General features: G+C 35.0%; 1 long non-coding RNA gene across 2 annotated transcripts in view; it reads left to right on the plus strand.

Moving 5' to 3' along the window:
- The window catches only part of LOC107318008, a 111,692-nt gene that overhangs the window by 74,434 nt on the left and 10,304 nt on the right, over nucleotides 1–26,954 (plus strand). Inside the window, exons 3-7 of one of the 2 annotated variants that reach the window (XR_004308413.1) lie at nucleotides 1,481–1,560; nucleotides 10,946–11,046; nucleotides 17,145–18,061; nucleotides 20,947–21,046; nucleotides 26,552–26,713. This is a non-coding gene — a long non-coding RNA (uncharacterized LOC107318008). Of the gene's footprint in view, nucleotides 1–1,480; nucleotides 1,561–4,440; nucleotides 5,782–10,945; nucleotides 11,047–17,144; nucleotides 18,062–20,946; nucleotides 21,047–26,551; nucleotides 26,714–26,954 lie in introns of those variants that run through there. The other variant, XR_001557104.2, reaches the window with a different exon arrangement.

Raw genomic sequence — 26,954 nt, forward strand, 5'->3', positions numbered from 1 at the left:
GAAAGGGGAAGTTCTCTGAGAATGACAGAAAACATGGGATGATTTAGAAATTAAAAAATAAATAAAAAGATTCCTTTGCTTGTAAATAGAACTAAGGGAGACGACTTTTTTTTTTTTTTTTTTTTTTTTTTTTTTACCAGACTACAGAAGAATTTCTATAATAGGCAGCTGATGTCAGGTATTTTCGTAAGCTTGATAGATCAGCAGGGTTCTGGCAGATTCTATTAGAAAAACAATGTTTATTTTTAAGCATACCACTTGGGAGATGGTCTTTCTTAAGACTGTAGTTTGGGTTATGCTTCATACTTAAATTGTTGTGCAGGAAAATATGGAAAACTTCTCCTATTTTAACTAGACTATGCTTTGACCTGGATAAGAAAATATTATTTAATAGAAAAACATGACCTGGGACAGTGAGCAGGTTTTGTTTGTATGAAGTTGTTCTAAGATAAGGTGGGAAGTCACTGATTTATTTTCTGTTAGGAAAGCTCTCTGTGGCTGACTTCTTTAGCCAAAGGAAAATAGAGTGTAATTTCCATGAATATGCAGTTTGTATACAAGATAATCTTTTCATCTATAAATACCAATGCAAATAAGACTCCAGAAAAATGAAAAACTTCCACAGGCATTCACATCGCAGTGTGAGCGCCTGCTTGCACTTTTCCCGTTCCTTTTCACTGTTACTGCAAAGTGCTGCAAAAAAAAAAAAAAAAACAACAAACGAACAAAAAAAACCCTGAATTTCCACATCCCATTCTGTACATTTTGATTTTGTCACCAGCTGTCAATACTTAGTAGTTCCAGCACAGTCACTTTGACATTGAAAGAAAGTAATTGTAATTCAACTCAAAACTAAGCGATAAATGTGCAGATGACAATTGTTATTGTCAAATCTGCTTTAGGCAGAACAAAATTAAGCCTCAGTATAGAACTGTGGGCACAGGAAAATAGCTGTCTTCTGTTAATAGTTTAAGGGTGATAACATAAAGGAAAACCTCTTAGTAGTAGTCAGTATTTGTTAAAAGGCTTTATATTGACCACTTCTGTGTAAAATGGCTAAAAGAGAAATACTAGATCTTAGTGACTGTTTAAAGTAAAACAGAACATATATATTGGATATGTTTAATTCAGTGCATTCACCCAGTTTCTATCAAAAGTTGGGATAATTATTTTGAGAATTTAGGAAAAAGTAAAACTACAGGTTTTGGTTTTTTCCCAGTTTCAGTATTCCACAAGCTGTACTGGTTGCCCATCTCTTTTCGTACTTAAGTCTAATGTAAACCTTAAGATTGTGTGAGTGATGTCTAACCGACTTAAATATAATTCAGAGATTCAAGAATAATTGGAATTGGAACTTAAGAGGACTTGCTGTATTTCTTATCTGTACACATGAGCTGCACAGCATGGGCAGCAAGCAGAAAGTTTTTAGCTGCTTTACAGGTCCACCTTTTAAGGCTAATGTGATTTTTATACTTAACAGGATGAATTATGTGGTCACTGGGAGGAAGACAAAGACCACTGGAAAACACCCACACATAGACAGTGGACAAAGGAAGAAAGGTAAGACCAGTTCTAGGACCCAGTCAGCAATATCTTTGGTTGCAAAAGCCCAGTGAGAAGTGACTTTTCATTCTGTGCTTGTATAATGCATACTAGCAAGATTGCCTAGTCAGTGATAAGTATCATAATACAGCTGAGCAGTGTAGCAATTAAGTTGAAGGTACAACAAAGTAAGAGCTAAATATATCATTCTTCATCGATAGAGCTATATATATATATAGATAAATATCACTGACTCTATTTTATTGGAGGATGAATATATGATCCAAATATTTTGTCAAAATGTGGGTTATTCTGAAATCTGTAATAATTCTCTCCAGTAGATTAATTCACTATAGGTACTAACCAGCCACAGTATACTGAACACTTAATAACAGTATGAAGATACTCCATTGCCAAACTTGGGGTTTAATCTGTTGATGTTTTACTGTGGCTTTGATATGTAATTTTTAATACATAATCATTGAATTCACAATGAAGAAAAAAATAACATTAAAAACTTCAAGTTTTCAAAAGTAAATCTCATATACCCCATTTCTGTGATACCTCTTAGAATAAATACAGTTGTATAGATGGTGAGCAAGGCTCATGCTTTAAGGGTTCTCAGATTTAGTAGGCTGTTTCATATGACTAAAGGCAGGAGGCTGAAGGCCACTACATACTTCATATAATCTAATCCATTATGTAGGTCTGAAATCTCTCAAGTATGGCCTATATTTGTTTCTAGTTGTTTCCATCAGTTATTATTTCTGTACATAGACTAAAGAAGTTGGGTTAATGCTTTACAAAGTGTACATCATTCTCAGGTTAAATATCAATAAACAACAGGCAATTCCCATGCCAATGAAACTTCTGCAGAGTTCAGGGCGATGATAAATTCAGCTTTATTCAGTAACCTAATAGCTTCTTGGTATGAAAGGTTATTTCACCTACAAACATCTGCTTTTAATCTGCTTTTGCACTATGACTTTTTAAACGATACCATCATGTTTTGGACTTTATCTCCTACACCTGTTCAGATTTTATCAAAATTGTTAATATTGCACTGCTTTTTGCTACTCAGAAAAATGATAGTTTATAGCTATGCTTTTTTATTGCCTTATTTTTAACACTTTTACCTCTATCTTGTCAATGGTACAAAATAATATGGTGAAGTTCAGGCCACGTTAGTTATTCTTTAAATTATATGACTCACTAAAAAAAAGAGTAAATTAAAAGCTCTCTTTTACTAAGGGCTAGTTGAGATTGTATATCCAAAATAAAACTTCAGTGTGTTATGTCTTCCTCAAACTAGCTAGTAAAAGTCTGCATTTGAAAGCTGATATTTTTACTGGGAACAGTGCATGGCACAAAACTCGGTGTGCAAATCTCCACTGGGTGGGTTTTGCAGATCACAACTGCTATGGCAATTAATATTCAAATGCTTGTTAATATGCAAACAATTCTGTCATTCTCAAGACAAGTATTCTTGGAAATAATTATGTTGTTGATTTTCTCTTAATATGGAGACAACAGCCCCAATTTTAAGTGTGATGTAGAATATACATATGAATAGGTGATGGCAGTTAGAGATGACCTGTCTGATCTGTGAATTTCTGAATTTGAGTTGGGAAGGTCATTCATTAATGCCATTCGGCTAACAAGTGAGCAATTTCATGGAATTCATTATAGTCCCAGAGCACCAGCGCCTGCATTTATTAGTTTCAATACGCAAAATCTATTACTATTCATCATCTCCAGTCAACAGCTGAGAAAAGGATTCTATATACTGTTTTTGTCAGTTACACTGAAAGATCTGTTTGGTGCCTTATCATGATAGTGAATTTCCAAACAGATATAAGCTGATGTTTCTCTTTTGGCAGTTCTGCTGTCAGGTAGTATCTTGCCTCAGATGGCTACAGTGCACAAACCACTTGCATTCAGAGGATAATTTTCATAACAGAAGAATATTTTTTGAATTATGAAATATATCTTCATCCACATCTATGTACACTTATTAAATGTGTTTTTAAACACAAAAGTCCTTAAATATTCTGTCAAGTTAAAAGTCTCTCTCTTAACTACTCAGTTATTCAGTTTGTGAAGATTCTTTGCACAAACTGTGGCATCTGTTAGACTGGTGGTACCCTGCACTAAGTTCTGCTAGGTTCCCATGCTCTTCACTCCTACGCACTCAAGGGAACCTAATGATCTGTGGCATTTATGCGCTTATCTTACTGGGATCTGCAGGCCTGAGTGGAAAACCAGGAGCAAAAAGAAGCTTCTTATATGATTTATCTACCTGACATAACTTTCTAATATCATTACCTTCCTTCTGTAAACAGACAGAATATACAGGTGGGTACCTCCTTTGTCTCTTAAAAGGGGGGCCTAGACAAACCAACTGATAAACTTCATCACATAAATTAGCAGAATTGACACAGATGGTAAGTCAAAGTGGTGAAGACAAGTTAGAAGGCCTCAGCTTTTCCAGACAGAACTCATAGCTATAAACCACCCTTAGGGAAGTGGCAAGTTGAGACCTTACTTTAAAAACAAAGAAACAAATAAAACAAAACATCCCACAAAATACTATGCTTGCTTATTTTTCATGTCTTTCATCTATAAGATGCATTCCTCTAACAGCTCAGTCCCTGCACAATGGGAGCAGGTGAGCTCTACTGAAGAGCAAGGAACACCTGATTAATTTAAACTCAAACTGATAAGGCTAAGAGGACTAAGTTTTGCACAGTAAACTTCACTGGACTCTCAACTTCTGTATTTTACAGCCTGATTTATTAATAACTATGATTTACCTTAATATGTAATTGGAAATAATGTATTGAAGTACAGGAAATTCTATTCTAACATTAAAATTATTTTTTTTTTTTTTGCTATCAGAGAGATCTGGGAAACGTTGTCAAGAGGTTGTGTAGTCTCTATCACTGAAGATATTCAAGACCTGACTGGAAAAGGTGCTGAGCAACTTGGTCTAGGTGACACTGCTTGATTAGGACAGGGTGGATCAGATGTCTTGCAGAGGTCCCTTCCAAACTCAGCAAGTCTGTGATTTGGTGTATAGTTTTTTACTTCACGAATAAAGATAGCGTCATGATTCCAAGAGCCAAATATCAATTCCCTCATGTATGGCTGCCTTTTCACTAAAAGATGTTAAATATTTTCTCATTATCTTTCTTTGATTTTAGCTACTGGGGGAACACAATCTTTCTGATTTAAGTCTTACTAATGAATATCTAGGGTAGGGGGAATGGTATTTCCAAAGCAAATGGCCAAACATGCATTTAGTCACTACTGAAAAGCTAAATTCAGCACATATTAAATAAAGCTATAAATAGACAAGGTCTTTAATGTTCTTTATGGCATAGCATTTGCAGGTAATAATGAAAAGGTTTCATGCATCCACTGACATTTTTAATTAGCTTAAAATCTCAAGAAAACAAGCAGAAGAGCACTTGAAATGCATGGTACCTAGGGTTTGCTCGTGCTACTAATTATACAGATGAGTAAGAAATGTGAATGAAGCAGGGGTTAAACAAAAATAAGTAGCAATCTGCTGTTAGGAAAAAAACAAAAAAAAAAAACCCAAACCAAACCAAAAAAAAAACATGTATAGAAAAGAGTATAACCAAAGATCAAGCAATGAAGTAGAAAGATCAGTGTGGCCTAGGTCTGTTAAACTCCCTGTTTTCAAACACAAAGCAAATCCAGGTATGAGCTCTGTTTACTGTGAAGAACTTGTGTCCACTTTCTACATGAGGTTCTCTATTACATAGCAAAAAGTGACCTTTAAACTACCTTGACAGATAGCAGCTGAGTAGAAAATTACAGTCATTAACAGAATATCTAGAGAGCAGACTATTGTTAAAATAAAAAAAAAAAAAATAGAAAAAAGGCAGATGTTAACAATTTGCAACCCCAAAGGACAGCTACAATAAAACCCCACATCTCTAGTGCTCTGAGAAACTGTTATTGAGATTCAGCACAGTATACACAAGAGCAATTTTTTCCCTTTTAAGATCCAAGCTTTATGTGGACAAAGCCTAGAAAGTATTCAGATTATTCAAACAAGAAATGGTTATAAAATGCTTTGACTTTTATCTGCAGAAAATGAAGGCTGTAAATGAAGTCAGTTTAATCTTGCTTGTTCTAAGTAATTCTGTTATTTGAAAAGTAGAATTAAATATTTAATATTCTCATTTTAAAGCCAATGAAAAAAAAAAATCTAGAAACAATGCTTTTAGAATTTCTCTTCTAGATGATAGATGACCCAAAGAACAAAGCCAGTTAACTTAAGCCTTTCTTTCTCAACTTCTGCATCAATACAAAATTTTCTGAACATAGCCAAGGCTATATTATGCAGATTCTTGCTCTGTTTATAAACTGAGGATAACTATACCACAATATCCAAATTGATTTCTGAGCCAGGTTAGTTTATTATCCAGAGAAGAAATCAGGTAGAATCATTCACTGCTTAATTTTAAGTGATGAACAACAGTGCATATCTTCAATTGCATGATATCTTACCCGAACCATTTCACAGAGTTTGGGCACTCTCCTACCAAAAAGATAATAAAAATTGGAAAGAATTTAGACTACCACCAAGAGGAAATAGAAGTAACAAAGGAGAAGAATACCAAATTGAAACTTATCAAGGAAAATTATGAGAATACTATAACACAAAATGCAAAATAAAGCATAAGAAGATAATAAGTAGAAAATGGTTCAATATTTTGCGCTCACACACGGAAGTGTGGAAGTCCAAAACTCTATGTCTACTTTAGACAAGTGAAAAATATATTCTACGTGTGAGGAGAATTAAATTTAATGCACTACCTAAGCTTCTTCCTGTTCTTAGATATAGCTCTTCTTTGCTTCATAAGTTACAGAAAATGAATATGAAAAATTATTACTATTCTTCACATACGAGGCTTGAGAAACACACTTTTATGTTAGAAGAAATGTTATGATTCCTTGTATGAAAGATTTTGTCATACAGTTTGTTTTGTTAAAAAGCTTATTTTTACATAAATCAAAGCCACATTTTTTTTGTTTCTGTCTTATTTGAGGCATCCCACTGTCTGCAAATATCCTTGAGTGGAGGCCTCTCCTCCAGATGTTTCAGGAATGTAGCCTTTCTCTCTTTTTTTCTTTTTTTAATCACTAATTGCTGTATCTTTTAAGGTGGATGGTTAAAAGTTAAGTGCTTGAGAGAATGTGACTGGGCCATGTTAAATTAAGGCCAGCAAGGGCACAATCTGGGACGGTAACTCATGTATTCTTCTGATTTCTGACCCTGAACTTGCCATATAGTCCTTCCCATAAATTATGATAGCCTGAAAAGAATTACAATGAAATATTGTTTTGGGCAGCATCAGGCTTCCCCTCGAGTCTTAACAGAGACACACTTGGAAGCAGAGTGGATTTCCTTTGGATGCTCTCATTCTTCAAATACAAAGCTTGAAGCATTTCAGTTTTGGGCTTCTATCCCATTCATCTCCTTGTTCTTAAGAGTTTCCTGAAACTTCCTGTCTCCTGTATTACTAAATCAAGCAATGTACTGATTAGCTTATTACTTTGTCCCTATCTTTTATTAAGAGCATACTGACTAGATTCTTGTCAAGATTTCGTTTTCTTGGTTGATGGACTTTGTGTTTCTGTAACTGCATCATCTTTAAGACTTTTTCTGCAAATATCAGGTGACAACTTTGATGAGGAGCTATGAAAAGCCCTCCCTGACCTCTCTTATACCATGGAGTCATTGTTTAGAATGATGTGTTTATGTAAAGCTAAGGAAAATTCCATACTCGTGATAATGTCTGCAAATGACTGTACTGTTGTATCAAGTACTTATACTGAACAAAAGGAAAATAACAATCTGCAGGAAATCTAAATGCAGTGAATTCTTAAGAACTAAAAATAGCGTAGGAAATGAAAGAATTATTGGTTTCGTGTGAATTTGCACTTCTGATCACTGTGTGGACTGAGTGTTCTTATGAGATTCTTTGGCTGAAGCACGTTAATTCCTTTTGTCACTACCACTCTTCTAATTAAAATAAAGTTGGCAAATTTATTTCAGGCAACTTCTTGCTTTTGTATCACAAGTGGGATTGCAGGCTTACATGAGCAAAAGGAGAAAATACTGTCCCTACTTACTAACCTCTGAAAGCTGTTAGAAGGGAATAACTGACCCAGCCTCCTCCTGCTTTGTTTATAGCTGGAAGTTTTTCTGAACAGCAGTCAGGCAAGGGATTGAGAATGGACTGAGGTAAACAGGGGTGAGGTGTATCTTTGAAGTAATCCATTTGCCTTCACTATTTTTATTATTGCTTGTTACACTATTTTATCATGCATCATAAACACTTTTGAACAGCAATTAGTTCTAATTTGTTTTCTGAAAAAAATAACATGTAAATAAAATTTTAATTGATTATAGTGTATTTGATTCACTGTTAATAGGTCCTTATTTTTTAAAATCAACAGCATACTCAACAGAATGTGGCATTATATCTATCATGAATAAAAAAAGTTTAAGTGGAATCTGTGTAAGCTAAGAACAAGACAGATTTCACTAAAATATCAAGGCCCATTTCTCTGTCCTAACCAAGGTTTATGAATATAATTAGCCTTTAGGGTGTATGAAATCTGCTTAAAACCAGCAGTTCTCTTGATACCGGCTTATATGTTTACCTGCAGTAATCACTTTGCAGGTCTGGCAGTTTACTTCTTGTTTTTGAAAATGAGAATAATAGTCTGTAACTAAGCAGAGAAACACAACGGAAATATATAGATGTAAAAAAAAAAAAAAAAAAAAAAAAAAAAGGTAGTAGGTTCCAAATGTTTTTTTGTTTGTTTTTTTTTTCTTTGTGCAATATTTTTTCCTTCCCATCTTTTCTTGTACCTGATGTGTGATTGCAGATCTGTACAAAAAATAAAGGCCTAGGTGACTTAGAGCCTGACTTGCAAGTGGGAATCCCACTGAGGTCCCTAAACAGTCCTCTAACTACACTAGGAATTAAATGTGACCCTAGTTCCAGAGATAAATTTCATTGTATAAATTAATTCTACACTCTTGTTTTGCCTGTAGCTGAGCTAGGCAGGCTGCTAGAATGGCATCAAGAGGTGCAAGTCATGCTGGTTTTTATTTAATAGATTTATGCCATTTCTATCCCTATAGCAACAGTGCAGCCCTCATTCATATTAATTAGCTCTTAATTCAGAAGCTTTATGGCAATTCAAATGATAGCACATAAAACATAACTATTTAGTTATTACCTTTGTCAGTTATTTGTGAATTTCTCTAAAGGACAGCTTAGCTTTTTATTTTGATTTTGATGCATCATGGGGATAAAAAAGCTTTATATGAACATAAATTTACAATCCTATTATTTAGGAGGGTGTGGTTTATTTGGCTTTTATTTATATATTTATTTATTTAACTTTTTCTCTTAGGCTGGAAAAACTGCTATGAAAGCAGACAAATAAGAAAATTCTTACCCTCCTGTTTCTTTTTTAGTAACTTGTTTTCAATTTCTATTTCAACTTTACCAGACTCAGTAATTGCTGATGTAGGTGCATGGAAAGAATCTAAGAACAAAACAGAAAAAAAAGAACAGCAGTAGATATTCAGTGCTGTGGTGATATTGTGCAGAAAACAGGTAATAGAGCATCTACCAAATCCTTCCATTTGATTTCTACATATAGAAAAGTCAAAGGGCAAATTTCCTACTGGAATATGTTGAATCATTTAATGTTTATGATGGAAACCAGGCAGGCAGGCCACTTGGTTACCTTCCAGATGTTTACAGTGGGCAAACTGCCCAGGCCAGCTAGCTATGTACCGAGTGCTTTCATTCTGCATTTGAACACTCCACAGATTTCACATCCTGACTTTCAGTCTCGTGTCTGTTTTATTCCTGTCTGATAACTGACACTGTTCACCAGAAGTGGACTGAATAACTGATAAAGTCTACTACTATAAAACTCTACATTAAATTTCATATTATGAAATCCCTATAGCTGTGTATGTCATGGAAAGCAGAAGGCTTTCACTGTGTGTGTGTATATCTATACACACAATGTGTATCTATATATTTTTATATAGATATTTATATATGTGTGTTTATACATATATATTTTTATATAGATATTATGCTAAATAAACAGCTTTATGTATTTAATATATAATTTGCCAAACCTGGAAATTCCCCTTAGTGGAGAGGTCACCTAATTGACTATTTAATGAAACACAATAAATACAAAGTAGAACTGCTGCTGCAATTGTTACAAGAACAGTGAGGAATCAGAGCACAACTGAATTGAATATTTAGAAGTATTCAATAAATAATGAGTACAAAATAAAAATGTTGAAGAATGAAACTAATGTAAATCTATGTTACAATCAAAATATTGAAAAACTAAGCTGACTGCATAATTAAACCATTAATGCCCAGTTTGCCAAAGTTAAAAGGAAACAATTCTCCACACTGAGGGCAGTTAAACTAGAATGTGCCTGAAAAATGAAATTTCAAGGTTTTCAAAAATCCAGTAATAAGAAGCACACATGGAATACAGCTCAATTAATCCATCATTTCTCCTACCAAAAAAAGTTTTGTGAATTGTCTATATTTTATTTGCATGTGTTTCAGTATCTGTGCAGCTTTCTGAATGTGCCCATCACAAGTGAAATCTTAACTGAGCCTTTGCAAACATCCTGTGATTTTTCAATAAAGCGAGAGGGAGAATTTTCGCTGTTATTGTGAATGCAGGTGATCAAATTCAAAGGCATATACAGATTCACAAAATTTACTCATATATGAAACATATTTATTTATGAGAAATTCAGTGTTAGAACTTAAAATTGAATTCCATGCCCTCACAGAGTAAGAAGGTATTTAAAAGCACTGAAGATTTATTACATGAATCTCAGTGCTGTATAGTTGTAAATTTATTGTAGATGTGTGTTTGAATGCTTGCTGATCCCCAGTTACTTTACTTTTGGATTTCTGGTCATAAATGTGAACTGTTCATAATCATGGATCCACAGATAAAGACAGAAAATGATACAGCCAGGGATTTAATCAGTATCTTGGAATATCAGTCATTTCTAATCCTAAAATGCAATACTAATGCTAAAAACCTGAAAGGTTCAATCTCAGCCCATAGTCAACATGAGTTTTTTGTTTGCTTCCAAAGGCAAATGATGAATTTTGATCTGATTCTGATTTTGAACTGTATCTGCTCTTGACTTCTAAAATTCCCCAAATTGCCTATATTCCTAAAAATTTGACTTGTATTTTCATGAGGAACACGGAATTACCCTGTTTTCTTTACTGAGTATTACAGAATTTCCTACAGTATACTAAAGTAACTTCTCTCTCTCTCTCAGGTCACTGTTTTCTTCTCCTTTCTGACATTCAGCCACTGGTTTATCAGTTTGCTGCCATGGCACAAGAAAGCGAGGGGAGTCATCTTTCAGCCCTCCTCTGGGTAGGTTTTTTGTCATAAGTAGCACTGTTAACCTTGTGATACACAACTTGACAGTATTCAGCTTGTACTGAATTACGTCTTTAAGCAAATGAGGCAGCATTTCCTTCATTTAAAATGTTTGCTTGATTAGAATTCTGGTTAAATGCAACCACCTCAGATAATTTATCCTTACAAAAGCTCTGTCAAAAAAAAAAAAAAAATATATATATATATATATATAAAACTCTAGACATGATTAACACCTCTGGAGGTAATTCCATGTAATTGAGTCTTAAAGCTTTTTTAATCTATATGTAGCCACTGAACAGAAGCAGTGAAATTTAAAAAGCTGTACTGAGCTAGGACTCAGGAGACCTAAGCAAAAAAATTCATGTTCTCTTACTTCTTTATGCTGTGCAATAGGACTGGTGTAATAGGAAGTAACAAAGTCTTAGAAGCTATGCTTTTACTAGGCCTGAGTTTATTAGCTGACTGTCCCTGCTCTGTAGTCTGCTGTTGTCCTGCTACATAACATCAATTACATTCCTTCAAAAGTTTGGGTTAGTATTTCCACTGTCTGTCTTGACTGTTTAAATTGCATTTGCTGTAGGACTCCAACTTATTGTGCATGTGCTCTGTGCTATGTCTGACCTGTGTTTTCAAGTTAAATTATTATCACTTTACAGAATGTAAATGAGATTTCTATAGCCATTGTGTTTCAAGACCAAATGGCAGCATGGAGTCTAACTGTACATTGATACTAAGGCACATAAATCGCAGCTATTATCAATGTTATAAATTGCTTCCCTATTCTGTGGCAACAGTTGCGTGGCTGAGGACAAGTCTGGGAGATTACACTAGAGCCTGTAGTCGTGTTGTATTCATGTTGTGTATAGCTCCAGGGCTGGGGGAGACTCTCCCCTGGTCTCTTGGGGATCTCTGGATGTCGCAGAGAGGGGCTCAAAACCTGTTGCGGAGTCAAGGGGTCCCACTGCATCCCATGCTCCTTTATCTGTGTTCCCCCAGCATCTCCATTCCCTGGAGTCTCTTCCAAAATTTAGTTTCCTTCTGGAATCTCCTCTCTAGGAAACATCCAGTGTTTCCTAGGAACTTCCCCAGTGTGTTTCCTCCAATGAATTCTTCTATTTAAAACTTTTCTAAGTATTTTGCACTCTAGATTTTTTCTCAGTACAAAGGCATAAGGAGCTGAAAACAGTTTGCAAAGTTATATTTACTAAATTATGGGTGGCTGGATGGAAAAAAACAAGCTAAAGAAAATAGGTTGTGAAATACAGTAGCTTGTAGTAGCAATTTAGCTTAGAGAACTTTCACCTGCATTAGCTATAAAATGTGTCTGCCAAATACATGCTGCTTGGAGCCAAGTTTCAGTATCAGACTGATTAAATTAACACCTCTGCACAACACTACTGTATGATGCCAGACTTTGTAACAGTGGAAGTTGATTTATGGTTGACTCAATTTTAATGATCAAATCCAGGATCATTGTTCTTGAGTAAGTTTAATGTCTGCCATGACAGAGGCACCTACGGCCATTTAATTCTGCTGCCTGTAAATTAATTAAATAGGTTGTATATAAATAAAATAGCATTATTTATATCTTGTCTACTTTTTATCTTCTTCCTAGCCCATAGATATATTTTAGGACATATTTAGGAAGAAGTGATTGCACTATATTTCATCATTCTTTGTCTTGTGCCCATAGAGATTTTCTGGATTTATAGACAGAGACATAAACTTTGACGAATAATAGTCTATCTGTGAAAGCCAACTACCATTCAGTTCAATATTTAGTTGAAATAATTTCTTGCTGCAAATGCTACTTTGCATTTCCAAAGAGTTTTTTTCCACTAAAGAACCTACCGGTGCTTTATAAACACTGGCTTTGAGAATCCTCATAGAAAACGCTCAGTAAGGGGGGAGTACTTCAGCTATGAAGTAAGCTTGGATTTGTTGACATAGCTGTGTACATACAGATTAGTTAATCTACCTTTCTATACAGTTTCTTGGATCACTTCATTCCCAGTTTAGCTGTTGAGTGCTTAATAGAAAATCCTGCCACCACTGTGTTGGTATGTGTTGTCTCCATTTGAAAAGGCGATAGCAACAATCAAAGTTTTTCAGTGTTAGCAGTTTGTGCCAGTCAACTTAAAATAGTCACCATTGTATATTCACCTAAAATATGTATTTTTAAAATCAAATCAAGCTGTATTCCTTGAAAATAGAAAGGCTTTAAAGTAGAAGTCCTTTAAAAATACAACAGTTCAGACTCGTCTGAGATTTCATGAGTTCTGTAATAACGCAGCTGTTTTCCTCAGGGTGTTCTCACAAATTCATAAAAAAATCTACTTGTTATGAGCATTCTGGAACCGCAAGGAAAGCAGCTGTGTTTTTGACAAACTGGGCCACATTTTCAACACCTCTAGCAAAAGAGACATTTACAGAGGAATTCTGTGCATTATATATCACAAGCAACATTTATATATTTTTTAACAGTATCAACATATAGTGCTTTAAGCAGAAATTTACACAACAAAGCGGACAAACTGAATATTGAATTGAGCCACAAAATGATATTAAAAACCTGACCTCCAACACAAGACATGCCCTAAACATAAAACATGCCACCCAGTCTGAACTTAAAGACTACTGGGGAAATCAATTAATAATATAAGCATGTTCAATGTGAACTTTCATCAGTTAAATTCAGAGGGTTTTTTATTCTTTTGTTTGCTTTTAATTCATTCCTGGTACAAAAACAGGAAGAATGTTTGACACTAGTATAGGATTTTGCTGAATCATGCTTTCTAGAATATTAGTGAAATGTACAGTCTGAAGAAAACCAAAACTTTAATGCTTTCTGTGTAGCCCAAGGGATTATTTTATTATTTTTTCTCTATTTTCTCAAGAATTTTTACAAAAGTAAGTTTTCTCATTGCAGCAGTTTTCCTGTCATTTTTAATGTTTAACTTTTCAGTCGTTAAATTCTTTCCCACACATACAACCCAGCTAAAGTGTCTTTCATTCACTGACTTCCCTCAGCCTCCTGTTGCACTCCATGTTGGAAAATTAGCATACAAGTAACATAAATATTGCCATTTCTTACTGAAATTTCTTTACATCCAGATATTGCTATATTTCCAAGTCAGCAGTGCCTAATCCATTTCCTCCTTTTATGTCATCCTTTTTATTCGTCTTTCTTTGATCTGAGTCCCTCAGGATATAATTTCTCCTTGTCCTTTTCCTTGATCTTTATCTCTTTATCTTGTTCTTTTATTGTATTCAGCTTTCTTAGTTGCATCTCCCTTTTGCTCTCATTCACCTTAAGATTTCCACTGCAGTGCTTCATCCATCAGCTTTCTAAAACAGCTTTTTTACTTCTGTTTTTTGTGGGTTTTCTTTTGGCTATTCAGGACAGTGCTTATCTGGTTTCTCTTTTGATCCTTGTCTATAGGCTGTTCAATGTCATGTCATAGTTTATTCTTCTTTTTCCAGAGATACCTTATTTTTCCATGCAACTTAATTTTATTCTGATGTCTGGCTCTTCTACTTTGTAGGTTACTCTTAGCCTCAGTGCTATGGTGCCAGAATAAGCTTAGGTTCCATCCTGACTAAAATCAGAAATGTGAATAATAAGTGAACAATAATCTGTTTATTCTCATCAGATGATAAATAACTTGTCCTCGTGTACATGTGTTCATGACCATTAGCAGCAGATCGTTCCCTCCGTAGGAATTTGGTTTACTTTACCAATTTTCATTGCAAGAAAAATTTGCAGAGTTTTTGAATTTTACAGAATAATTCTTAAAATTTGGTTTCTATTCTAATAGAAATAGATCATGTTTATAGCAGGGCAAAACTTGTACATGTCTGCTTAAGTCAGTAAATTCACAGTAATGTGAAATATCCTAAAATTTGGACTAGGAAATACAGTTCCAGCCTTTGACTAAGTTCTACTGAAGAATGATTAAAATTGTGCTTTTCCTTAACCAGCCTCTATTGGCTTAGCAGGAATAATTTTAGAGAAAGGAGAGAATGTTTTCCTTAAGTTTTGCATTTGTTTTAAACACAGTCACATGCCCTTACATGGCAAATCCCTGTGTGAAGAAAAACAAGAAAACTTAGGTTTAGAGGCCTGATTTATATCCCCTTGTATTTCATCAAGTTCTTTTGTAGGAAAACACTGGGAATATCAAGCCTTTAGGGTCAGATATAGCAAATTAGTGAGCTATATGAATGGCTTAATGCAAAGCATAGTATAGTCAGTGGAGATATTTCCATTAACTTCAGAAGGACTTGGATTAGAATTGAAGTGCATTAAAAACAATATAGACTAAAATGTTTGCAAGTAAAAATCAATGCAGACTTGTTAAGTGTTGTGAATGTGCTTGCAGTTTCCTCCCATTAGTCTTAACAGCAGTTAGTCCTCAAAATGTGTCTATCTAATTTACTTAATAGCTTATGATAAGGGTTTACTACTCCTCAGCTACAGTTAATGATGTTTTGGTGTTTTAATATCGGTCTAGTTCTTTCCTCTAGGTAGAGAAAGTAGCAAATAGGAAGACAGTATATGTTTAAGTAAGACTGGAAAAAGAGACAATCTTCAGAATACCTACCATTCTCTTCAACCCACCTCCAGTCACAGTTAAGTAGGAAGCAGCCTTGGGGAATTAATGTAGACTGAGAATATTTCACACCAAAGAAGAAATGATAAAGTCATTTTAAAAGGAGTAGATTGTCATGCTTACATTGTCCAGGGAGTAATTCTATATATTCTCTTAGTAGTTTAAAGCATCTTTTCATTAAAAACTATTATGTTTTCAATGGGAAATGGGACCTTGGGCAACCTGATCTAGTACTTGATTTAGAGGTTGGCAATCCTGCTTGTGGCAGAGTGGGTGGAACTTGAGCCCTTAACTTCCTTTCCAACTTCGGCTATTCTATGATAAACAGTGTTTTAATGGGTAGTGAAAAGTGGGTTCAATCTTTACTTGCTTGTCAGAGAGCTACGTTCTGCTTAATACGGATATAATATAGTGCTCTGATGTTTATGGTTAGATAGATGTATCTTTTATTACATTATGCCAGTAGACTCTAGAATACAAAAGATTGTTGCAAGAAAACTCATAGAAAACCTACAGTACATTTCTCTTATAAATGAAATGTCAGACCATTTAAGAGTCAGAGTGTTGTTCACGTTATCTATTGAACAATAAGTCAGTCCTGTGAACTGACTTGGTTAGTGTGAAAAAAAAAACAGGGGATGTCCATTAAGTCCAAGAAGAATTAATACATATTTTATGAGGGATGATTGTGGAATGGCCAATTTGATTCCAGTGGTATTTTTTTAAAAAACTACAGAATTACCTTGAAATGAAAGTAATTTTTGTGTTCCTCTGAAATCTGTAAAGCTGAAACTTCAAGGACGTTATAAATAATTAAAAACAAATTCCAGCAATCAGATACAGGATTATAGTCACAAATTTCAGAACAATTATATATGCAAACTTATCACGCTTTGTTTATGGAATAAATTTTTAATATACATTAAGTAAAGTCTGTTTTATCCGAGTAAATATATAACATTTCAAAGCATTAATTTCCACTTTTCTTTCTTTTTTTTGTACCAATATCTTTCATTATTTAATCAACCAATTTTTGCTTGCAGAGGAACTGAAGACAGGCAATTTAAGACATACAGTAATGTAAATATGGGGCAGCAGGTTGCTTTTCAGACTTGAGAGGATTTCTTTTTCCTTATGCATTTATCAGTAAATAGGTTTGATAAAAATCAGTTCTATAACATTCTCCTGAATAAACTGATAGTACAAGCTGAAAGTCTGTAGTCATCAAACTTATGTTATAACCAGCTATGACTTCAATACTGAACTTTTCCCATTTAAACATTTGTTTTAAGTAAACGGTTGTTTTCTCCTTCAAATAAATCAGTTATTAGATTCTATAAAGACTACTTTATAAATAGTCATGTTTGTGGAATCATATGTGCAGTATTTTATCATCAGAAAACCATTTAGTTTGCATTCTGCAGTACTGCTGAGAATCCTGCAATAAAACTATGACTGTGACTGTCTTAATTCCAGTTCAATATTATAAGACTTTGGCCGCTTCCACAGATACCCATCCTTATGTAAGTATAACTTGGAAAACTGCATGGCATAGAGATTAAATGAAATCACATTCTGTTTTAGAAATAGAAAATTGAGGCTTAGTGCTCCATCATCTTTTAGACTATCCACTGTGGGGGTGTCTGCAAGATAGCATCTGACAATTAATTTAGCCGCCTATAGAAAATGAACTGATGACTTTCAAATGGTTTACAATGAGCAGGAACAGTAATGTAAAGTTATCATACTTTTGACAGTCTAAGACATGAGGTTAAGTACAGAATGAGCGAGACGATTCATCTACCTTTTCTGCCCTGCAAGTAGTTTCTCCTCAAATATGGGTGAGCTTTAAGTAGGTTGCACTTTGCTACTTGTAGTTCTTGTATCTGCAAGTTTGATGTATTTCGGTAATAATAAATATAATGTTATTCTCTACTTCCTCAAGTGAGCAACATAAAATGAGTTTTAGGTGCTTTAACTTGTGTTATGTCCTTTTTAATATTATATCTGTCTGATAAATGTGTAGGAATTGATGTAGCATACCATTTGCCATTCCAATATCCATGACATAGTGCTTAAACCACTTAGGTTTGTATCATGTATCATATTTGTTCCCTTCAGCTACGTATTTAAATGCTTATTGGCTAAATCATTTCCTTCTTTTCATAAAATGTTTCTTCTATGTTAACTCCAAAAGATTTCCAGTAGAACAGTTTTTCACAGGACTTAAAAAAAAAATTGAGAACACTTTCCAGAGGTGGTCATGAGCAAATGTAGGGTGTGGAAACTGAAGCAGCCTCTGTGGTTATCATCCTCAGAAGATGGAAAATCTGCTTGAGAACTCTGGGAAGTCCAGCAGTTTCATAACACTTTGTACTTCACTTGCTGACCAGGTACTGCATCACATATTTTAACATCTTATCTGATACCTGTAACAGATTTTCTAGGAAGTATCATGAATCCTTGGTTCATTTAAGTGTCAGAAAGAGGATTACAAAGATGAAGAGTTTTGGAGCTGTTACTGGTGGTTAAAATGTGTAATACTAGCAATACTTGTCAGAGTGTAGAAAGAGAAAGAGGAAAAAATGGACTTCTATTTATAACAACACATTTTCTAAGCCTAAACTTGAAAATACTGTTTTTAAAAAAAGAAAGAAAGAAATGCAAACTCTGAAAGCGATGACCATTTCTTTTTATTCAGACTTAGGTCATTTGTTATAGTCTTCCATTTTAGCATTTATGTTACAGTTACTCAGAACTGTTCTGTTAGATGTGTATTTTTTTTTTTTTCTCTAGTGAAACACAACAAAATAACATTACAGAGCACAACAAAAATGTGCAAAAATAAGCTCATTTTCACATTCCTTGCATACAACATTAAAAAATACTCCTTATTTTTTATGTACATACATATTCTATGCTTCTTTGAATGCGATTCTTTGAGAAACAATTAAGACATTAAGTGAGGAGTATGAGACAGAGTCCCGTTACCATTTCAATTGAATCAATTTTAGCTTTCTGTGAGGGCAACAAGATTCCTAATCTATGCACAAGTCTATCAAGCAATATGAGAGCACATAATAAACCTTGCAAAAGCAATGATCTATCTTCTGTTATCCAGACTTTCCAATCTGCAGACCAGTAGCAAGTGACTACTGAAAAATGTTTCCCTTCAAATTTATTTCACTGTTTGATATGTAAGTCCTCTGTTCTCACGCATAATAAGTGTATTCTTTGATTCCATTTATTACTCTTCAATTTTATATGACAGAAAAGTGATATAAGAGAATATAAAAAAGTTATCCCTTTTTTTCGTCATCCATGTACTTAATTCAAATTATTCAGGAGATAAGGTATCATCACGTAAGTCCCTTGACTTAGAGATTAATTCACACACTGTGAACATTCTGGCCCACTGAAGCAAATCTGAAGCAAATAATGCTTTTGTAATTATCCAGGTCTCACCAGGGAGATCTCCTTTTACATGGTAGGTAGTGAAGTCTGACATCTTGGCTACCAAAGTGATTTATTAAGCAGGAGAATTTGCGTGGCTGATGAGGCTCTAGAATATATAGGATAGTGGGTGGATTTTCCAAAAAGCACTGTTCTGAAGTATATTATTAACTTAAATGAATGTTAAATTATGCACTTTAAAATAGTGGCATTTTTACTTAAGGTAGGAATTGCTTTGCCTGGGAAAAAGTGGAATTTGTGGTTAAGATGTTAAAGTGGTGTTGTGCTTGAGTGTGTGTGTATATATATATGTATGTATATATACATATGCATATATATATATGTATATATATTTTTTTCCTCTTCTGCATGCCAATTTTGTTTCTTAGCTTCCTCAAAAAAATTAAAGGGAAAGTGTTGGTGGGGTTTGATCCAATTCAGAGAGCCATAACTACTGATTTTTAGAGGCTATTTCACTTGCAGAATATTTAACCCTAATCTTAAGTACTCAGGTATTGTCAAAATACTTCTGTTAGTGCTTGCAGTCACATACAGAAAAAATGTATGTTTTAGGAAAACTAATGTTCTCTGTCATATCAGCTTTTTAGAAAAATCTCCCATATTATTTCACTGCATATTGTGTCCTTCATTTTGGCCTCAGTGTTGTAGTTGATAAAGAACGCCCTGACTTTCCTATAGCCCTGCATGAATTCAAAGGGGTAGCTGTGTGGCTAATCCAAGCATGATTTGTGGACTGGTTGCAGATAGGTAGGTTTGTAATTGAAAATCAACTTTTTGCTCTATCTCATGTTCTAAACAGACCACAATACCCTTGGTATTATGTTGCCCATGACTGACCATGGTCAGGTTTTCTACCTGCTGGTGTAAATTTAGCTCAGCAGTGTCTAAGAGTCCTATGTGAAATACATCTCTGGGCTTTTCTCCTCTGAACAAAGTATGTGAGGTTGAAAACTGAACTGTCAGGACAAGGTTATCTATTTCATGCAGGACCATAATTCTTCTTCACTTCTTCTTCTATGAATTATTTCTCAAATTTGAGCATGAGTCACTGAGACCAGATTGCCAACAAAGTGGGAAGTATACACTGGTTACTCTGCATCTTGGAAAACAGACACCTTATGTCTAGGATTATGTTTGGATGTTTCAGAGGGGTTATTCTTAAGCTGACTTTAAAGCATTAAGCATGGATCAAACTCATCAAGATAAAAGAAAATGCACCCGAAAGCTCAGAAAAGATGCTGGAAAAGATTTGTAGTGAGAACAATTGTAGGAAGGCTAGATCATTCCTCCCCATCAGCCTTGCGACTTTTGTTGTGCTTACTTTACTCCTGATGGTTTGTTTCTAGAGCAGAGCTAGGAACTACCAGCCCTTGGTCCTCGTGTACCAGATGCTTTTTTCTCAAGTCTGGGATATTGTCATCTCCCCTGAGACTTTCGTGAGCTTTTTATGTGCTAGAGTAAGAAATACAAGCATCTGAAGAAACATTTCACTGAATTCTGCTACCTCAGCAGTTTCAGTCCCTGTTGTTAACTTTATGCCTTGTAGTAGCTTGACCTTTAAGCATAGCTATTTGCCAGCAAGAAATAATAAAAGGAATAAAATTGTAGTTACGTAACATAGTGTCTGTTTTCAGATGTGCATGTATGAACACGCACACATGCATGCACACACACATACCCTCATAAAAGAATTAGATAATCCTGGAGGAGCTTAATATTCATTTTCCAATCCATTACAGTGACTGTGAGCAAATGAGATGTTTGCATTTCACTATGAAGAATCTCTCTCTTTTTCTTTTGGCAGAACTGGCTTCTCCCTCCTACAGACAGCCTTTCCCTTGCTGTAAAATCTTTGTTTAATGGCTGCATTCATTATGCCGCTACAAAGACAGCTCCATCTAAACGTGAGTTTCTTCCTTCTCTTGTTTTTGTGCATTACTTGTGCTCAGCTTTGCTCTCAGTTCACTGATCCCTTCAGCAGCCTAAACAGTTTCACAGTATTCAGGAGTTCACAAATACAGATGCAGCAAAGCAATTCAGCAATGGTATTCAGCATTTGCAAACCTCTTGCCCCCTTCATCATTGCTGTATGTGGAGAAAAATATTTTGACAGGAGTTTATGTGTATGATTTATACACAGTAACAACAGAAAAACAAACAGGACTTAAAGAAACAGTTGCCTGGAATACTAATGTATCTCTTCCATAAATAATTTCTCTTATACCTTAAAGAAAATATCCAGGTAGAATATGGAGAGCTTCCCAAGGACAGAGTCACTCTTTTAATTCTTCTATAAGTAAATACGCAATAAAGGATTTGGGCCTTACTGTGTATTTTATGGCAAAAAAGATGAAATCCTGTGCAGGTAGAACATGATTGATTTGTGCTCCGTGTTGCATGAGAGAAGTTCCTTGGTTCTGACAAGACAGCCTGTGATTTCAGCTGCAGCAACCAGGTGGGATAAAATACCAGGTTCAATCCCACCCCATATATGTTTTTTTAAAATATATTTTAGCTACAAAAAGATTTATTTCAAGTCTGAGCTATTTAGAAAAATACTGTGTGATGCTGACAATATTCTTGTTTTAGTAACTTGGACCTCGATCTTGATAGCAGTCTTCCTCAGCAATATATTCCTAGTGATCCCAAAAATAAATCCAAAGCAAATTTAGAATCTGCATTAGCCTTAATAGAATTATGTCAATTTGCATCAAGTTAAAAGCTGTACCAGGAACTTCAGCTGAATAGCAGCTTGGCTGCTATGCTGACCAGGATTCTGTCAGATAAAAATAACTACGTTGTGATCCAAAATTGAATCTTGGCCATTAACCAGTGTCCATTCTCCTTAGGGCTCACTGAAAGCTGAGTGTGGCCAACAGGAGCATCCATGTTTTCTCTGCTGGGTTTTTGATGAGGCTGTCAGAATTAGGAGACTTCTACAGTGACAAAACCATTCTGTTGAATCTATCCAGAATTCTTGTTTTGTCGTTGTAATGACAGTTGGTCTGTTGTTTCTGGGGTTGGTTTTGTTTGTGTTTTTTTGGGTTTTTTTTTGCAAAAGTACTTGTAAGCAGTGCTTGAATTAACAGAGGAAACTTGCAGGCATAACTGAATTGGAGCAATTGAATTGGAGAAATCAGACAAATACTGAACTGGATTTTATGAGAGATTCTCTCATGAAAGCGAATTGAAGAGAAAAACCAACAAGCTATTAATTATCTCCAGAAAATGAATAACTTCATTAGCCTGGTTTTATTTCAAAAGATGTAAAAGAAAGGAAAAAAAAAACACAGAACCAACAAAAAGCATGTCAGCTGCTGAATAGCAACCAGAGTGAGTATTTTCAATTATCTAACACATTAAATCACTTTAGATTGATAGAGTAAGGTGAGCCATTGTTTAGATGTGCAGTTAGAGACAGGAAAAGATATTCTAATGCGTCTCAGAAGAGGTATTTGTAAAGAAACTCCATCTAATACGAGTAGTTAAATAACACAAAGAGCAATTGACAAATATTTTCAGGATTAATATCAATATACTCTCTTTACAGTTATATTTATTTTGATATTTGTTGTTAGGTAGGAGATGAGTGACTGATGCATGTTTATGAAAGTGCTCTGAATGTCTAAATTTTCATAGATATAGCTGTGAATCATTCTGGCTTAAATCCATCTTGAAAGTATGTGTGTCATTAGCTGCTGTGCTGGCATTCATTTCCTGCTCCATTGCAATGCAGTGAGAAAGTAAGGCTGTGACATGCAATTTAGCTGATCATCATGAAGAACAAATATTCAACGTAATAAAATTAGAGACTGGAAATTGTTGCCATAAAATATCAGGAAATAGCCTCATAGGTAATTATTATCTAACCTAAGAAGTTTGATTGGCTCATCAAAAATCACAAAGTGGAAACCAAAACTGCAATATGCCTTTCCTTGCGTTAGCAATACTGCTCAAAAGGGCAGCTGTGTTTTGCAGAATAAAGGAGAGTAGTTAGGAGCAGAAGACAACAGCTTCTCACTGGTTGCCCTCTTTCCCATGTGTCTAAGTCCCAAGAGAGACATTCATTTTTACCATCAGTTGAATGCATTCACAGTACAGGTAATTCCAGTGCTTTCTCTAAGGGTCATATTAATGCAGCAGGAATGTCTGTGCCTTGGAGCCTTTGGCTGCCATAGCTAAAAGCTTCTGCCCAGCAGGAAAGATAGGAAACACTGCTCTAATCTATAGGTAAGAAATGATCATTAGCAGTGAGCAGTAAGTAAACAGTATAAAGGGCCTTATAAAGGACACAAAAATCCCTTATGGTATGGAATTATTTATACAAAAAGATAAACAAAGAAGCCCATGCCACAGTTTTCACATTTTTCATTATTATTACTACTTGCTGATATTTAATGCTGTGTATTTGAAAGGCTCCATCATGTTTCAGTACAAGCACATGAGAGCACAGGTTGAAACATAGCAATAACTGTTAGGATTTTGTTGATATGATTTCTCCTTGTGAAATCTTGTTACGATGTTCAAAACAAATGAAATATTAAATGGCCTCACTGATGACTGTTTTGCAGAAGAAATAAATTTTCCATTATATAATTCCATACATTGAACTGTGTACAATGGCAGATGTATAACAGCAGAAGACCTTTCACAGACTTTAAGGCTTTAGAAAGCATTCACTGTGGTGAACAAGGATGCCAGCACCAAGCTGGACAGAATAAATCTCTTTATTGTTACAATAGTGACAAATAGAAGCTAATCAAGTGTGTTAAATCCATCTGAGAGTTGCCCAGGTGAGAAGAGATATATTGCCGAAAAAGCAAACCCAGTGTTCCATGATTTGTAATGAGTTTGCTGGTACCAACATTTAGAGTCTGTGCTCCTCTGTAAACGACCTCTACCATTACAAGTCTAATAGGAACTTCATTATTTTCCTTAACCATTCCTGTTCATTCTGAAAAAATGACGTAACTGCCACCACTTTGGCTTATATTGATAAAGTCACTTCTTTCTGAGGGAACTCATGCCTCAAAGCCTATTTCTCATGGTTTTAAAGTATTGCCAGTGCCGTATCAGGATAGGAAGAGCCAGTGCCAAAATTCCTCTCACAGATGCTTCCAGTGTCTCCAAACTACTCACACGTACAGATTCTCAGATGTGGATCAGAAGCCAAGTTTCTCAGTGTTGCATCTAAGCTGCTTATTGGAAAGTATCACCTTTATTGGCAATAAGGAATATCTGGGACATATTTTTAGGAATCATCAGTTTCAGGTTTAGAAAGATGCTGCAGTTATGAATTGTTGATGTAAATTGCTATCTATAATGATGTCTGAAAAGTGGGTATTTTCAAAAATCTATCAATCAAGTGGGCTTTTTAGCTATGAGTATTTCATATTTGGATTTATTGAGAAAGCTTGCAAAGAAAGCTGTTACTGGTAGAGAGTCTGTCATTTCCTGAGCCAGTTCCCTGAGAAAGTGTGTGCATGTGATAGCAGTGGACAACAGCCCCCTTTCTCCCTGGTGTTTCTTAACTTCATTTACTTTCTCTTGATTTAGAATTTAGTTTTTTCTCAGTGTAGGTTTTAAAGGCCATGCAAATTAGACAGTGGTAAGACAGGGGAGTGCCAGGGATGAAGAAGCTGCATGTTTTCAATATGTGAATTTTGGTACCCTTACTAAATAGAGCAGTTTACTGAATTTCATTTTCTGTCAGCAACTGGTGGAAGAAAACATACATACTATTCTAGAATATTATGACTTGTTGTTGTTTTGTCTCTGCATTCCTGATAAACTCCATAAACACAGCCTTTCTTCTGACAGCAGCTCAGCTGATATTCCATCCTCTACCAAACTTGGCCTAACAAGTACTACCCACAATTTTAAGGGAGTTCCAAAATCAGCATGTTCACACATGAAAATTCAGCTGCTCCTCTGAATTGCCTTCATGGAGCCACAAGATATCCAAATGATGCCTGACTGTTGACATTGCGGTATTTTTAATCCTAAACTGTTCTGCTAAATTTGTTCCTTCAGCATACCACAAACATCCACTGTACTTCAGCCTGTTCCTTCTCAGCTGACAGTTAGTCACTTGCACAGTATCATAATAACTAAGTAGCAAACAATTCATCATGAACTCAGGCTGTCAAAAGTGAATGTTGAGTTAGGATTTTCTATTATTAATTAAGCACAGTTAGATGACAAATAGCCCATCTACAGTGCAGGTGATAACAACTGGCACATAGCAATTACACACTGTGGCAATTAAATGTAATGCAGCAGAACTGTGAGGATCAGCAAGGTCACAACAGTAAGATGTAAATGACTGATCACGAATCATATCAATCAAAGGTATTTTTTTTCACTTAACAACATAAAACTTCCTAACTTGTCTCCCGTGCTATGTTAGCTGCTTTGTTAATAACATTTATGTTATTAATATATACAGGTCTCCCTCAGGTCAGAAAGATAGTTGCCTACTTAGCTGAAATTCAATGAATTCAATTAAATGCTGCAGCCTTGGGCTACTGTTCTAAAATATTATTCATTCGGAGGCTTTCTTACAGTCTTGGAATTTTTCCTTAATAGCATTGAACATCCTCAGGGTCCTTGTATGTGAGGAAGGAAGGTCTGGGGTCTGAAACAAACCATATTTTCAGATTCACCACCAGATGTGTTTGTTTAAGATAAGACCAAATACATCCAAATCTGACAGAGCAGAAAGGAGAATAATTACCGGCACCATAATGGAAAAGTAATGTGTCCTGAGCTTGATCTTCAGCTTAAGGAAACAGAAAGCAGCCTGCTATTTTAGTTGACTTATGTACATGTTCACCGGTATATCTGGTTCTCTACTATTAATTGTATTTCTGATATCTTTTGTTTCTATACCTGAAAAATGATGACCTGTGTGCTTTTTGCATCCAGTACAGTAAATACTGACAGAAGTTTATCAGTATTGAATTTTAATGAATCTTTTATAAGCAGCTTTTATTATTTCTAGAAATATTCCTTATTATTTTCCTTCATGCAATCATGGATAAATCTTTATCAAAAACAAACAAACCCAGAAGCAATGAAAGATTTACAGAATTGAAAAGATTCATGGTGGATCGTTTTGTTTTCTTATTTAAGCAAATGATGAACTTCATTGAGAAATCCTAAAACATTTGCAGTCAATAAAGAGAAGCAGGAGAGAAACATGATAGTTTAGAGCCTTGAATTCCTTCCATCCAAATTCATTACAAGCCACAGATTAGCGGTTAAGACCTAGATTTTCCATACACTATATGTAATTGAGTGTTTTCCTTAAAAGCTTTAAACTTACAACAAAGATGATGCTTATGAATTAAGGCCTGAAGGCAAAGAATGTAAAATATGCTTAAATGCTAGTGTCTTTTATTTTACAGGCTATGCAATGACTACAGAAGCTATAACTTAACTACTTAGCTTTAGAAAAGCTCACATACTGGATTTTACCAGTACTTACCAGCATTCTGTGTGATCTGGTGGAAGAAAAACAATGTAGACTCCTTATAACCTAGAATTTGAATACTCCTTTATGGCTGTAGGTAAGTACTGTCAGCTTAACAAAGTACTTGGTGAAGCGTAAGTTCTAATTGTAAAAGTGCAATTTCAGAGAGTTTCACAAACTAGAAAGCCCAGAAAGCTAAGCTTAGAGATAGCAGAGGTGGGTAATGGAAAAAAAGGGTAATTCCAGCATTCCCTTTGTTCTCATTACAAAATCAAAGTTCAAGTAAAGTCGCCTACCCAGCCAAAGGAAAGGTAGTGTCATCTACAAAGCCCATTATA

The sequence above is a fragment of the Coturnix japonica genome, chromosome 9 (genome assembly GCF_001577835.2).
Source record: "Coturnix japonica isolate 7356 chromosome 9, Coturnix japonica 2.1, whole genome shotgun sequence".
Taxonomy (NCBI): Eukaryota; Metazoa; Chordata; class Aves; order Galliformes; family Phasianidae; genus Coturnix; species Coturnix japonica.